We start from the raw sequence: 12,915 nt of genomic DNA on the forward strand, positions 1-12,915 counted from the left end.
GGGAGGAAGGAGACATAGGAGAATGGATTTAAAGGGAGGTTTCCAGCCCTGAGGTTAAGACCAAAGTCCTTCCTTGGCTAATTCAGACCTCCTTGTGCGCAATTCTTCTTCTTCTTCTTCTTCTACTTCTTCTTCCTCCTCCTTCTCTTGCTGCGGAAAAAAAGGAAGTTTGAACGTAGGCCAGTAGGGGGTGGTGGTGAGGGTGGGAGGGAGGTTAAGTGGAAGGGGATAGGGGAGGGGGGCGGGGGGCGGGGGTTGGGGGTGGAGGAGGGATAACCGTTCAAACCCTCTCATTCTTTGGCGCTGTGCATTTTCCAGCCTCGGAAAGGTTGTCCAGGACACAATATTGCGAAGATTGTTGTTGTTTTGTTTCTTCAAAAATGTGTTCCATTTTCTCTCTAAAAGAATGGTTTTGATCTGGTTTGCTGTCGTTCTGTTATGTGTGTATGTGTATTTGTCTGTTTATGTATGTATGTATGTATGTATGTATGTATGTATGTATGTATGTATGCATGTGTGTATGTATGTATGTGTGTGTGTGTGTGTGTGTGTGTGTGTGTGTGTGTGTGGGTGTGTGTGTCTGTTGGGGTGGAGGGGCCATGGTTGCACATGCTTTCCACACAGTAAAAAAAAATTAAGCAGATTGACCTTCGAACAAACCCAACGCGCTGGTCTTGTATTGAGAGCCTTTCCCACGTTCTGTGAGTGTGTGTGTGTTTGTGTGCAGGGGAGGGGAGGGGGGAGGGAGGGGGAATGGAGTTGTGTGCGTGTGGGGGTTGAGGGGCATGTTTGTATGGGTGGATGTGCACACGAATGCTCGTTTTATTCGTATGGTTTTCTTTTGTTTCATTGTTTTCGTTGCACAGTTTGTTTCGTTTTTGTTTGCTCTGTATGGTTAAAAAAAAAGTAAGATGACTGGTGCGGAAAACATGACGATACAGCGTTACTCAGGGCTACCTTTCAGGACCTGACCTTTACGACTTCTGTACTGGTTCATGGGGGGAAGGTGGCAGAATGGTTAAGACGTTTATCTGCCAATACAGTGTCAGTCCGTGAGGATCTGGGTTCGAATCCCGGTCTAGCCCTTTCTCCCAACTTTGTCTGGAAAATCCAACTGTCCAGTCATTCGGATGAGACGTTGAACCGATGTTCCGTGTGCAGCATGCACTTGGCGCACTGGAAAAAAAAAAGAACCCATGACAACAAAAGTGTTGTCCTGTGGCAAAATTCCATAGAGTAGAAGAAATCCACTTTGGTAGACATACAAATATGCATGCATGCACGGAAAGCCATGTGGAGTGATGGCCTGGAGGTAACTCGGCCGCCTAGGAAGCGAGAGAATCTGAGCGCGCTGGTTCGAATCACGGCTCAGCCGCCGATATTTTCTCCCCCTCCACTAGACCTTTAGTGGTTGTCTGGACGCTAGTCATTCGGATGAGACGATAAACCGAGGTCCCGTGTGCAGAACCCACGGTAACGAAAACGTTGTTCTGTATAAAAACCCACTTTGATAGGAAAAACAAATAAAACTGCAGGCAGGAAAACAAACAAACAAAACAAACAACAACAAGAAAACAGGGTGGCGCTGTAATGTTGCGACGCACTCTCGCTGTGGAGAGCAGCCCGAATTCCACACAGAGAAATCTGTTATGATAAAAAGAAATACAAATACAAATAAGCGTGGTTGGGTTATCCTGCTGGTCGGGCAATCTGCCAAGCGTGTGTGGTGTAGCGCATATACATTTGTCCGAACTCATCCACACCTCCTTCAGGGAAGTAATACTGAGGGTGAACCTTGTACAGGATGTTGACAGCCGTGTGGACTTTTCAGCCAACCTCCAGACGTTGCTGGGCTGGAAACTAGTTCTGATTTCCCGGAACAATCTTCAGGAGGCATCAGGGGTAGGGTGGGTTTTTTTTGTAGGCTTTTTTGTTGTTGTTGTTAGCAGCTTCTCTTGTTTTTTCAAATAAAAAGGGATTCCAGAATCAAAAGAAACAAACATGACCGGCAAAATTGCTGAAAAAAACAAAACAAAGGCTTGACGCTTGATGCCTTTTGGAGAAAGTTCCGGAAATGATCTGGATGCTGAGCAGAGAAAGGTGCAGAACTCTGATTTCTCTCTCTCTCTCTCCGTGTGTGTGTGTGTGTGTGTGTGTGTGTGTGTGTGTGTGTGTGTGTGTGTGTGTGTGTCCGCGCGCGTGCGCCCGTTTGCACGCTTGTGAGTTCGCGCGGGTTCGCTAAGCGTGGCCCATTGTTGGTTCTTGTTTGATTTCAATCTTTTGTGGTTTACGTATCTTCCTCTCTATGTATTTTAATATATTTCCCTGCCCATCCATCCCCACCTCTCTCTTTCCTTCTCTCCCCCCCCCCCCCCCCACATCTCTCTCTCTCTCTCTTTGTCTCTACCCTCGCAATTTCATGCAGTCTTTTGTGACAAGGGATGCTCTCTGTCTTTCTCTGTCTCTGTCTCTCCCTCTTCTCTGTATCTGTCTCTCTCTCTCTCTCTGCTCCTCTCTCTCTGTCTCTGTCGTTTGTTTTTCTCTTTTTCTCATTCTCTCTGTGTCTATGCCTATGTGTTTTTTTTCCAGTCTGTCTTGTTTCTCTCTCTCTTTCTCTCTTTCTCTTTCGCTCTCTCTCCAGGCCCTCTCTCCGCTCAGTCTGTTCAGACGACTAGTTTCCCTCCAACATGAAGTGATGCTGCAGAATCGATGAAGTATCTTAGTACCTTTGTAAAGAGTCTGGCATCGGATGTCAATGTGGTGAGAGAGTGTATCTCCTCTGTCCGTCTGTTCTCTTGACTTCAAACTGTGGAGGGAAAAAAATCGTTGGTAGACAGATCATATGGCGGTGGTAATGCTTAGGTAGGTACTGGGGCTTCTTCTTCGTCTTCTTCTTCTTTTGCTCTTCTCCCTTTTTTCTCCTGTTTTTCCTGTTTTTCTTGTTCTTTTTGTTCTTGTCCTTCTTCTTCTTCTTCTGCCCTACAACCACCACCACCACCTCTTCTTCTTCTTTTTGCTCTTCTTCTTGTTTTTCCTGTTCTTCTTGTTCTTTTTGTTTGTTCTTGTTCTTCTTGTTCTTGTTCTTCTTCTGCCCTACAACCACCACCACCTCCTTCTTTTCTCCTCCTCCTCCTCTTCTTTATCCTCCTCCACTTCTTCTTTTTCCTCTTCTTCTTCTCTCCTCCTCCTCCTCTTCTTTAACTTTTGCTCCACAACCACCACCACCACCACCACCTCCTCCTCTTCTTCTTCTTCTCCCCCCTCTTCTTCTTCTCCCCCTCTCGTTCTTCCACTTTCGCTCCACCATCACCACTACCACCTCATCTTCTTCATGGGGGAAATCGTTAGAAGATAGATCGTGTGGCGTGGTAATGGCGAGGTGTTGAGTACTGCTGGAGCCCGGTAACTTTTTTGTGTGTGTGAAACGTGTTTTTTTGTAGTTTTTGGTACTCTGCTGTTGTTGTTTTCGCTGTTGTTGTTGATGTCGGTACGATTTTTGTTATTCTACTTAAGTTCTTGTTCTTGTTCTTACTGACCTACTCGTTCTTGTTCTTGTTGTTCCTCTTCAAGGAGGAAGGTGGCAGATTGGTTAAGATGCTCATCTGCCAATACAGAGTGTCCGTGAAGGTCTTGGTTCGAATCCCGCTCTCGCCCTTTCTCCCAAGTTTGACTGGAAAATCAAACTGTGCGTCTAGTCTTTCGGATGAGACGATAAACCGAGGTTCCGTGTGCAGCACGCACTTGGCGTACTGAAAAAAGAAAAAGAACCCATGGCAACGAGAGTGTTGTCCTCTGGCAAACTTCTGTTGCTGAAATCCATCCTGATCGGTACACAAACAGGATTTGATTTATTTATCTAGTTATTTATTTGTTTATTTATTGTGCACCTCACTACTTTCACCGCGTTCTTCTTTCTGATTTTATTTCCTGAAACATCTGTTTCAAAAATGTTGATGCACAGGCAGGTCCCCTATGACACTGATCTTGTGGCTGTTGTTGTTGTTTTTTTTTTCTCCGATCTGAAACACGTTCCTAATTATCGCTACATACAGGTCTGTAATTTCCATCTTTTAGTTCGCATGCGTTGGATTGAAATGTTATATCTGTTGTCCTCAGAATGAATACCTCAGAAATGGATGAATTATTTTGCATTGCATTGCATTGCATTACATTACGTTTTGTCACAACAAAGTTTCCTGTTTGAAATTTAGGCTGCTCTCCCACGGGAGAGCGCGTCGCAATATGCCCCGCTTCCCATATTAATTCTTTGTTGCTTTTTTTTTCTAACATAAATTTGTTTAACTGTCAATTTGGAATTTTCCTTATCATGTTACAAGTGACAAACTTTTGCTGCCATGGGTTCTTTTAGGTGCGCAAAGTGCATGTTGCACACGGGACCTCGGATTATCGTTTCATCCAAAAGACTAGCTCCCAGACCGCCACTCCAAGTCTAGTGGAGTGGGAGAGGGAAGGGGTAAAAATTTCGGTGCGTATATGAGACTCGAACCCGTGAACACTCGCTTCCTTGTCGGACGCATTACCACTCGGCCACGGCACCATCAGCTTGAGTCACTGTAAATCGGATGTTCGAATCTTCTCTGATAAAGAAGAGCATACGCTTTAGCGGAACTGTTACGTGTCTTTAGCACTGCGGAATATTTTCCGGAGGTACACAGCATGCTTAGCAATGATTTCTCCTCAAGGCTTCCCAGTTCAAAATACAACGAATTACAATTTCTGTCAGCATAGAAAATTAACAGGAAGCCCCTCCTACCCCATCCTACCCCATCTCTCCAACCTTTTTTTTTCTGCCCCATCATCTGCACCGTTTCAGTGACATTACTCCCGCGCTGGTCATTCTGAGTCCCCCCCCTCACCCCTCGCTCCCTGTACACAGCCACACCCGGGTTCGTCCGTCGCACATCCCAACGTCGGCAATCTACAGGGAACCAGAGATGTTCAGGTCGCCAGGAAGCCACGCACCAGAGGAGATCCTGCACTGCTGCTGAGTCACTTCGATGGTGTTCAGTGGTGTCTGTTCTGATTTAGCGTACTTAGGACACACCACCTACTACCAATACCCCTACTGACGATCACAATGGCTAAGTCGCTGTGCCAGACTGAGTGAGCCCTCTCCCTACCCCCCGCCCCACAGCCCCGCTTCCCCACCCCACCCCTCCATCCCCCCTTCTACCTGTTCGTTTATCGATTCGATAACATTCAAATGTGACGATCAGTATTCTGATTACATGTCTACAGTCACCAGTATTTCTGACAAGACAATGTGTAATTATTTCAGAAAATCCCTGTGGAGGCACATGAAAATGTTACATGTTTCGAGTAACTTATATACATGTATACAGCATTTGGTATTGTGCTTATTTGTAATAATTTACAACGACCACACCAACTGCTTTTTTAAGCCATACATAAATGGCATTAAACAAAATTCTTCTCCCACAAGCACACTGTCAGATCGTAGAGCTAAACACTGACACTGTATTATACACGTGGATCCGACAATGGCTGACATTTAAATGACTTGGGAGACACAATGTGAAGATGAATAAACACTAAATATTAATGTCAGGGAAAAACAAAAACAAAGTTATGGTGAACATGGTGAACGCAAACCTTTACTGCGCGCGCGCGAGCACGCACGCGCGCGCGCGCGCACACACGCACACACACACACAGAAGACAAACAATCCGGTCACTACATTATAAAAAAAAAATCACTCAGACAATCGATCTTTTGTGCCAACTTTTTATCATGCAAAATCAGGTCACCCAATCGTTGTAAACATGACAAGAGAAGACAACCCTGTCTTCCTCTCAACACGCCAAGAAAAGACAACCCTGTCTTCCCATCCCCCCCTCCCCGCCCCCGCGCCCACCTCCTCAAACTGTCTGTGAATGCAAACACCGTAAGTGAAAAGTTGTGAGAAAAGTTTTGTCCACAGGAACCTTGTGAAAGCCGACACTTGTCTATCCGCTGCTTACCAAGGAATAATACACAGGAACAGGAGAGACAGAGAGTGAGAGAGAGAGAGAGGGAGGGAGAGAGAGGGGGGGGAGAGACAGACAGACAGACAGACAGAGAGAGAGCCGAGCAGTCAGTGAGAAAGCCGAAATTTGGGATGGGGGTGATTTGAAAGTCAGATGACGAAAGAGGAGTGGAGTTTCCTCCCCTGTCTCGAGCCCTGAAAATTCAGTTAAGGTCGGGCTTTCAATGGCAATGAAATTGAATTGCATGAGCAACATACAGTTAGACTTGCTGGCACACTGATTTTTTTCTTCATAATATGGGTCTTTTTTGTTTGGTTTTGTTTTTCTTGTCTGTGTCTGTTTGTTTCTCACCATGTCTTTCTGTGTGGTTCCGGCACACGCTTTTTTATTTTTTATTTATTTATTTATTTATTTTTTAGCTTGCTGATTATATTGACACACTTTCTTCTTCTTCTTCTTCTTCTTCTTCTTCTTCTTCTTCTTCTTCTTCTTCTCCTCCTCTTCCTCCTTCCTCCTCCTCCTCCTCCTCTACCTTCTCCTCCTTCTCCTCCTTCTTCTTCTCCTCCTCCTCCTTCTTCTCCTCCTCCTCCTCCTCCTTCCTCCTCCTCCTCCTTCTTCTTCATCTTCTTCTCTCTCGTTTGGTCAGATTGTTCAGATTTGTTTCTTTCTCTCTGACTCTCTCTGGTTATTGGCTGGTTGTTCTGTTCCGTGGGGCTGTAACCATTCTCTCTCTTTGTCCATGTTTGTTTCTGGGAGGAAGGGGGCAACAATGGCCGAGAGGCTTACCGGTACACTGCTCGTGAGGGTACGGGTTCGAATTCTGAATGATTGTTGTTATTATCATTACTATCATCATCATCATCATCGTCATCATCATCATCATCATTATTATTATTATTGTTATTGTTGTTGTTGTTGTTGCTATTGGTGCTGCTCTTGATTATTATTATCATTATTGTCATTATTGTTGTTGTTGTTGTTGTTACTGTTATTATTATTATTATTATTATCATTGGTGCTGTTCTTGTTCTGTCGTTGTTGCTGTTGTACTTGTTGTTCCCGCTGTTGTTGTTGTTGTTGTTGTTGTTGTCGTCATCGTCGTTAATGTTGTTGTCGATGGTAGTATGACGAATCATCATGATGGTCGAACTGTGTATGTTTTGTTTCAGCCGTGGCACGGGGATGTATGGATTTACTGACGTTGTCTCGACTTGGCGGTCGGCTGTGCTTTAAACAGTGAGTAAAAGCGTCCGTGAAGAGTTCTTACAGTCACGTGGTTTTCCTTCTGTCGTCTTATACATGTATGTATGTATTTACTGTGTGTCTCAACGTTGACTGGTTACAATATTCACAGCTCTGCGCTGATTTTGTATTTTGATTGCTGTTGCTTTGCATCAGTAGTTCTCTGTCCGTCTTTCTGTCTCTCTCTGTCTCTCTTATTGTCTGTCTGTCTCTCTTCCTCCCTCCTCTCTTCCCTCTCTCTCTCATACACACTCTCTTTACTGCCTCTCTCTCTCTCTCCTCTCATTCTTCCTCTGTATGTCAGTAAGTCTGTCTGTCTCTCTCTATTTTGTTACTTTTTCACAGCCTTCTTTGCCTGTCTGCCTGTCTCTGTCTCTCCTTCTCTCTCTCTCTCTCTCTCTCTCTCTCTGTGCATCTCCATCGATCGGAAGCTATAATTTCGTGGTCTCTAAATGCTCTGAAAATGCCAGCATCTGTCCAAGCATGTTTCTTCCTGTATGTCGGTCCGTTCTTCAGTCAGTCCATCTGTCTACAGTCTACCTTACTCGTTGTTTGTCCGTTCCTCTGCCTGCCTCTCCACCTTTCTCTTTGTGTGGGGTGGTGGAGTGGGAAAGGGGGGAATGGAGGGGGTGCGTAGGTGTGTAACGGTCAAAAATAGTCGTGTTCGTATAATTCTGACAAAAAAAAAAACGTCCTCCCTTTGCCGTCTTGAATAGCGTCATAATTGTGATCACATGAAACTGTTGTAAAAACACCCGTTTTCAACGTGGTTACCACAGTCTGCTAGCAGGAGACTGAGTGTATATAATATTTGTCATATATATATATATATATATATATATATATATATATATATATATATACACATACATATATATATATATATGTGTGTGTGTGTGTGTGTGTGTGTGTGTGTGTGTGTATTCGCGTGCGACCGATCGGGAAGTATTCAACTAATAATCGACAGTTGTTGCTTCGGAATAGCAATACGTATTCGCTGTTGCTTCTTAGCTGCGTGGCAAAGCAGCAGTTGTAACAAGGGCCCAGTGGTGTTGAGCCCGACTTGGAAGCGAGCGTCCACTGGTTCAAATCCCAGATAGGTATCGGTATCTTTATCAAGACCCCCCCCCCCCACCGTTCCCCTCTATTCCCCCCACACTCTCTCTATTAGACCTTAAGTGGTGGTTTGAATACTGAGTACTTTGTCAGTGCAGCGCAACGCTAATTAAAGCAACACAAGGCAACGCGCCGCAAAGAAAATCAAAACGACGCGACGCAATACTCAATAGAGAAGAGCACAGCACAGCACAGCACAACACAACACAGCTCAACACAGCACAGCGCAGCACAACACAACACAGCACAGCACAACACAACACAGCACAGCACAGCACAACACAACACAGCACAACACAGCACAGCGCAGCACAACACAACACAGCACAGCACAACACAACACAGCACAGCACAGCACAGCACAGCACAGCACAGTACAGCGCAGCACAGCACAACACAGCACAGCACAGCACAGCACAACACAGCACAGCACAGCACAGCACAGCACAACACAACACAGCACAGCGCAGAACAACACAACACAGCACAGCGTAGCACAACACAACACAGCACAGCGCAGCGCAGCGCAGCACAACACAACACAACACAGCACAGCACGGCACAGCACAGCACAGCACAGCACAGCAAAGCGCAGCACAACACAGCACAGCACAACACAGCACAGCACAACACAACACAGCACAGCGAAGAACAACACAACACAGCGCAACACAACACAGCACAGCACAGCACAACACAACACAACACAACACAGCGCAACACAACACAGCGCAGCACAGCACAGCACAGCACAGCAGCACAGCACAGCGCAGCACAGCACAGCAAAGCACAACACAACAGAGCACGGCACAGCACAGCACAGCACAGCACAGCACAGCGCAGCACAGCACAGCACAGCAAAGCACAACACAACAGAGCACGGCACAGCACAACACAGCACAGCGCAGCACAGCACAGCACAGCACAACACAGCACAGCGCAGCACAGCACAGCACAGCACAACACAGCACAGCGCAGCACAGCACAGCACAGCACAACACAACAGAGCACAACACAACAGAGCACAACATAACACAACACAACAGAGCACAATACAGCACAGCACAGCCCAGCACAGCACAGCACAGCACAGCACAACACAACATACACCAACAACAACCGTGAACAGTTGTTTGGGCAGGGAAAGGCATATATAGCGCTGCATTTTTTTTCTCACACAGACATTTGTGCAACGGAACGCAGCGCAACACAGTACAACGCAACCCAAGGCAAGAAAACGCAACGCAACACAAGACAACGCAACACAGTACAACGCAACCCATGGCAACAAAACGCAACGCAACACAAGACAACGCAACACAGTACAACGCAACCCAAGGCAACAAAACGCAACGCAACACAAGACAACGCAACACAGTACAACGCAACCCAAGGCAACGCAACCCAATGCAACAGAACGCAACGCAACACAAGACAACGCAACACAGTACAACTCAACCCAGTGCGACAGAACGCAACGCAACACCATGCAACACAGCACAACGCAACACAACACAACACAGTACAACGCAACCCAAGGCAACAGAACGCAACGTAACGTAACGCAACACAACGCAACACAGTGCAACCACCGGGAGCAATTTGTTGAAGACGGGACAACGAAACAGCGCCCCGCTGTGTCTTCTCCCAACAAGACACCATTTGTCTTGCAGTCCCAAACTGTGGCTCGCTGTGCCCGCGGAGAAAACATCCTACCCCGCCTCTTGTCCCCTGTCCGCATGCTTGTCATTTGTTTCCCGTTCAAAATGGATGTGTTTTGTGGGGGTGGGGGTTGGGGGATTGGGGGGGTGGAGGGTCCTGTAAAATTGTGTGTCTCTCTGTCTCTGTCTGTCTATCCGTCTGTCTGTCTGTCTGTCTCGGTCTGTATGTCTCTGTCATTCTCTCTTTCTCTCTCTCTCTCTGATTTGCTGTCTTTCCCTTTTATCTCTCTTTCTCTCGCTATCGTCTCTCTGTGTCTTTTTCACTGTCTCTGTCTCTGACTCTCTTTCACTGCTTTTGCCATTCTGTGTCTCTGTTGTGACTGTCTCTCTATCTCACTCCTCTCCCACCCCCCTTCTCTCTCTCTCTGTCTCTCGCTCTCTCTCTGTGTGTCTCTGTCTCTCGCTCTCTTTCAGTCTGTCTGTCTCTGCCTCTCGCTCTCTCTGTGTCTCTGTCTCTCGCTCTCTCTCTCTCTCTCTGTCTCTGTCTCTCGTTCTCTCGCTGTCTCTCGCTCTCTCTTGTGTGTCTCTGTCTCTCGCTCTCTCTCAATCTGTCTGTGTCTGTCTCTGTCTCTCGCTCTCTCTCTCTGTCTCTCACTCTCTGTCTCTCTCTCTGTCTCTCTCTCTCGCTCTCTCTGTCTCTGTCTCTGTCTGTCTGTCTGTCTGTCTGTCTGTCTCTCTCTCTCTCTCTCTCTCTCTCTCTCTCTCTCTCAAATACACGCGTTGAGTTACTCTGGTGGTCAGTCACTTTGCTCAGCGGATGTGGTGTAGCGCATAGGGATCTGTCCGAACGCAGTGACCCCCTACTTGAAAAAACTGGAACCGAACTGTGACTTGGGGCAATAACGACAGTGAATGGCCTTGGGCGGACATCCCCTCCGTGTCGCGACATGATTCCTGTGATATCAACAGCGGAAATTAGAAACAAAAGAAAGAGAGAAAGGAAACAGAGTGAAAACGACACGCTGGCCAATTTAGAATGATCAAAATGAAAGGAGACACAGACGCAAGATCGCGCACGTGCAAGAGCACGCGCACGCTCGCACATGCGCACATATGAACGCACGCGCACACAATGTTACAGTATATTGTATGTAAGTGTGGTGTTGTGCATATATATATATATATATATATATATATATATATATATATATATATATATATGTGTGTGTGTGTGTGTGTGTGTGTGTGTGTGTGTGTAGATCAAACTCAACGTCACATGGCAGCAAAGTGTTGTCATTCGGTAAAATCTTTTGAAGAAGTCCGCTCTGACACTGAGATACAGCGCATAAGGCTTGACTGAGCGCGTTGGGTAATGCTGTTGTTCAGGATTCTGCATAGCAGATGCGGTGTTGCGTATATGGATTTGTCCGAACGCAGTGACGCCTCCTTGAGAAACTGAATCTGAAACTACCCAGTCCTGAAGAAAAGAAAGGTAGTGATAGATTGATACTGATGAGAATAACATTACAAACAAATGTACACCATCACAACAATAACAGGAACAACAACAATAATGATAACTATAATGGTATTGATGATATCAAAATGCAAATTGTTTAGTGTGATTTCTTGAAGTAGTGGTAAAAAGTGCTTTTGAGAGAGAGAGAGAGAGAGAGAGAGAGAAATGGAGAGACAGACAGACAGACAGACAGCGTGGGGGATAGCCAGACAATAACACTTAAAAAATATATATATTGACTTAGTATTCTATTGCATTGTGTGCTATTGTTCTGTCACTACCTGTTTCTTTGCATGAAAGTCGGGTTGCTGTGTCCAGTGATAGCGCGTCGCTACATTACAGTGTCACCCCCTTTTTGACTCATTTGTGTAAACAAAGTGAGTCTATGTTTTAACCCGGTGTTCGGTTGTGTGTGTGTGTGTGTGTCTGTGTGTCCGAGGAAAACTTTAACATTGCCATTTCTCTGGAAATACTTTGTCTGCCAATACCAAACTTGGCTCAAACATAGTATGAAAAAAAAAAAATTGTCACAGTCATACCAGTAAGTCTCCCGAATTAAGCCGAATTAAGCAGTATTTCCGAATTATTAACGGTTTATTTCGTTAAGATATATTCCGAAATTCTAAAAACCGCTTTCCACTGATTTTGGCCGATATGAAGGTAAGTTGTTTTCGAAGACGACTTGACCTCGTGTTTCTTGTTCACAACCAAAAGGAAAGAAACACAAATTCTGGACAGAACACTTACAGTGATACTGACTACACCATCGACGTGTTAAAAGCATATGAATATTCTAAAGTAGACACTGAATTAACTGGAATGAACGTAAAAGAAAAACTGAATCGATCGTTTCTTTCAACCCGTTATAGACCAGTTTACGCAGATCTACAGTTCTACTATGTGCTGCGATGTGTTTGAAGGAGATGGCCACGTCGTCTTTATCGCCGAAATAAAAGAATAATCGAGATATAATAAAACGCACAAAGAAAAACATGATTTAAACGGCGTTATTATGTCGACTACAATCACATCGATTTATCGCACAAAGAAGAAAGCGTCAACATTGTTTTAACTTTCCAATTGGAGTTTTAAATTCAGTCATTTAACGTCAGATGTGCTGCAGCCTTAAGGATTAGTCTGCTTGCATCAGAACTGAACGTGTGAGGTTCGACCCCACTCGCATGCCCCCCCCCCCTTCCCCCGCCCCCCTCCCCCTCTTTTTACATTTTTTTCTTCCAAGCTTATCTTATATATCATATTTAATACAGAGCACTTTTCAACGATTTTTTGTGTCTCTTTTTTTTTTCTCTCCTCATGATTCCTTTACTGGATAAAGCGCGAAGCACAATTAGGTCTTGAAAGCTTTAC

The 12,915-nt window shown here is 45.4% G+C and overlaps 1 protein-coding gene across 1 annotated transcript in view; it reads left to right on the forward strand.

The window, feature by feature from the left end:
* Positions 1–12,915, forward strand: part of LOC143281136 (uncharacterized) — a 404,535-nt gene that overhangs the window by 33,418 nt on the left and 358,202 nt on the right. Inside the window, exon 3 of the mRNA XM_076586132.1 lies at positions 7,179–7,245. The gene's annotated coding sequence lies outside the window, so the exon portion shown is untranslated. The remainder of the gene's footprint in view (positions 1–7,178; positions 7,246–12,915) is intronic.

This window comes from Babylonia areolata, chromosome 4 (assembly GCF_041734735.1).
Source record: "Babylonia areolata isolate BAREFJ2019XMU chromosome 4, ASM4173473v1, whole genome shotgun sequence".
Taxonomy (NCBI): Eukaryota; Metazoa; Mollusca; class Gastropoda; order Neogastropoda; family Buccinidae; genus Babylonia; species Babylonia areolata.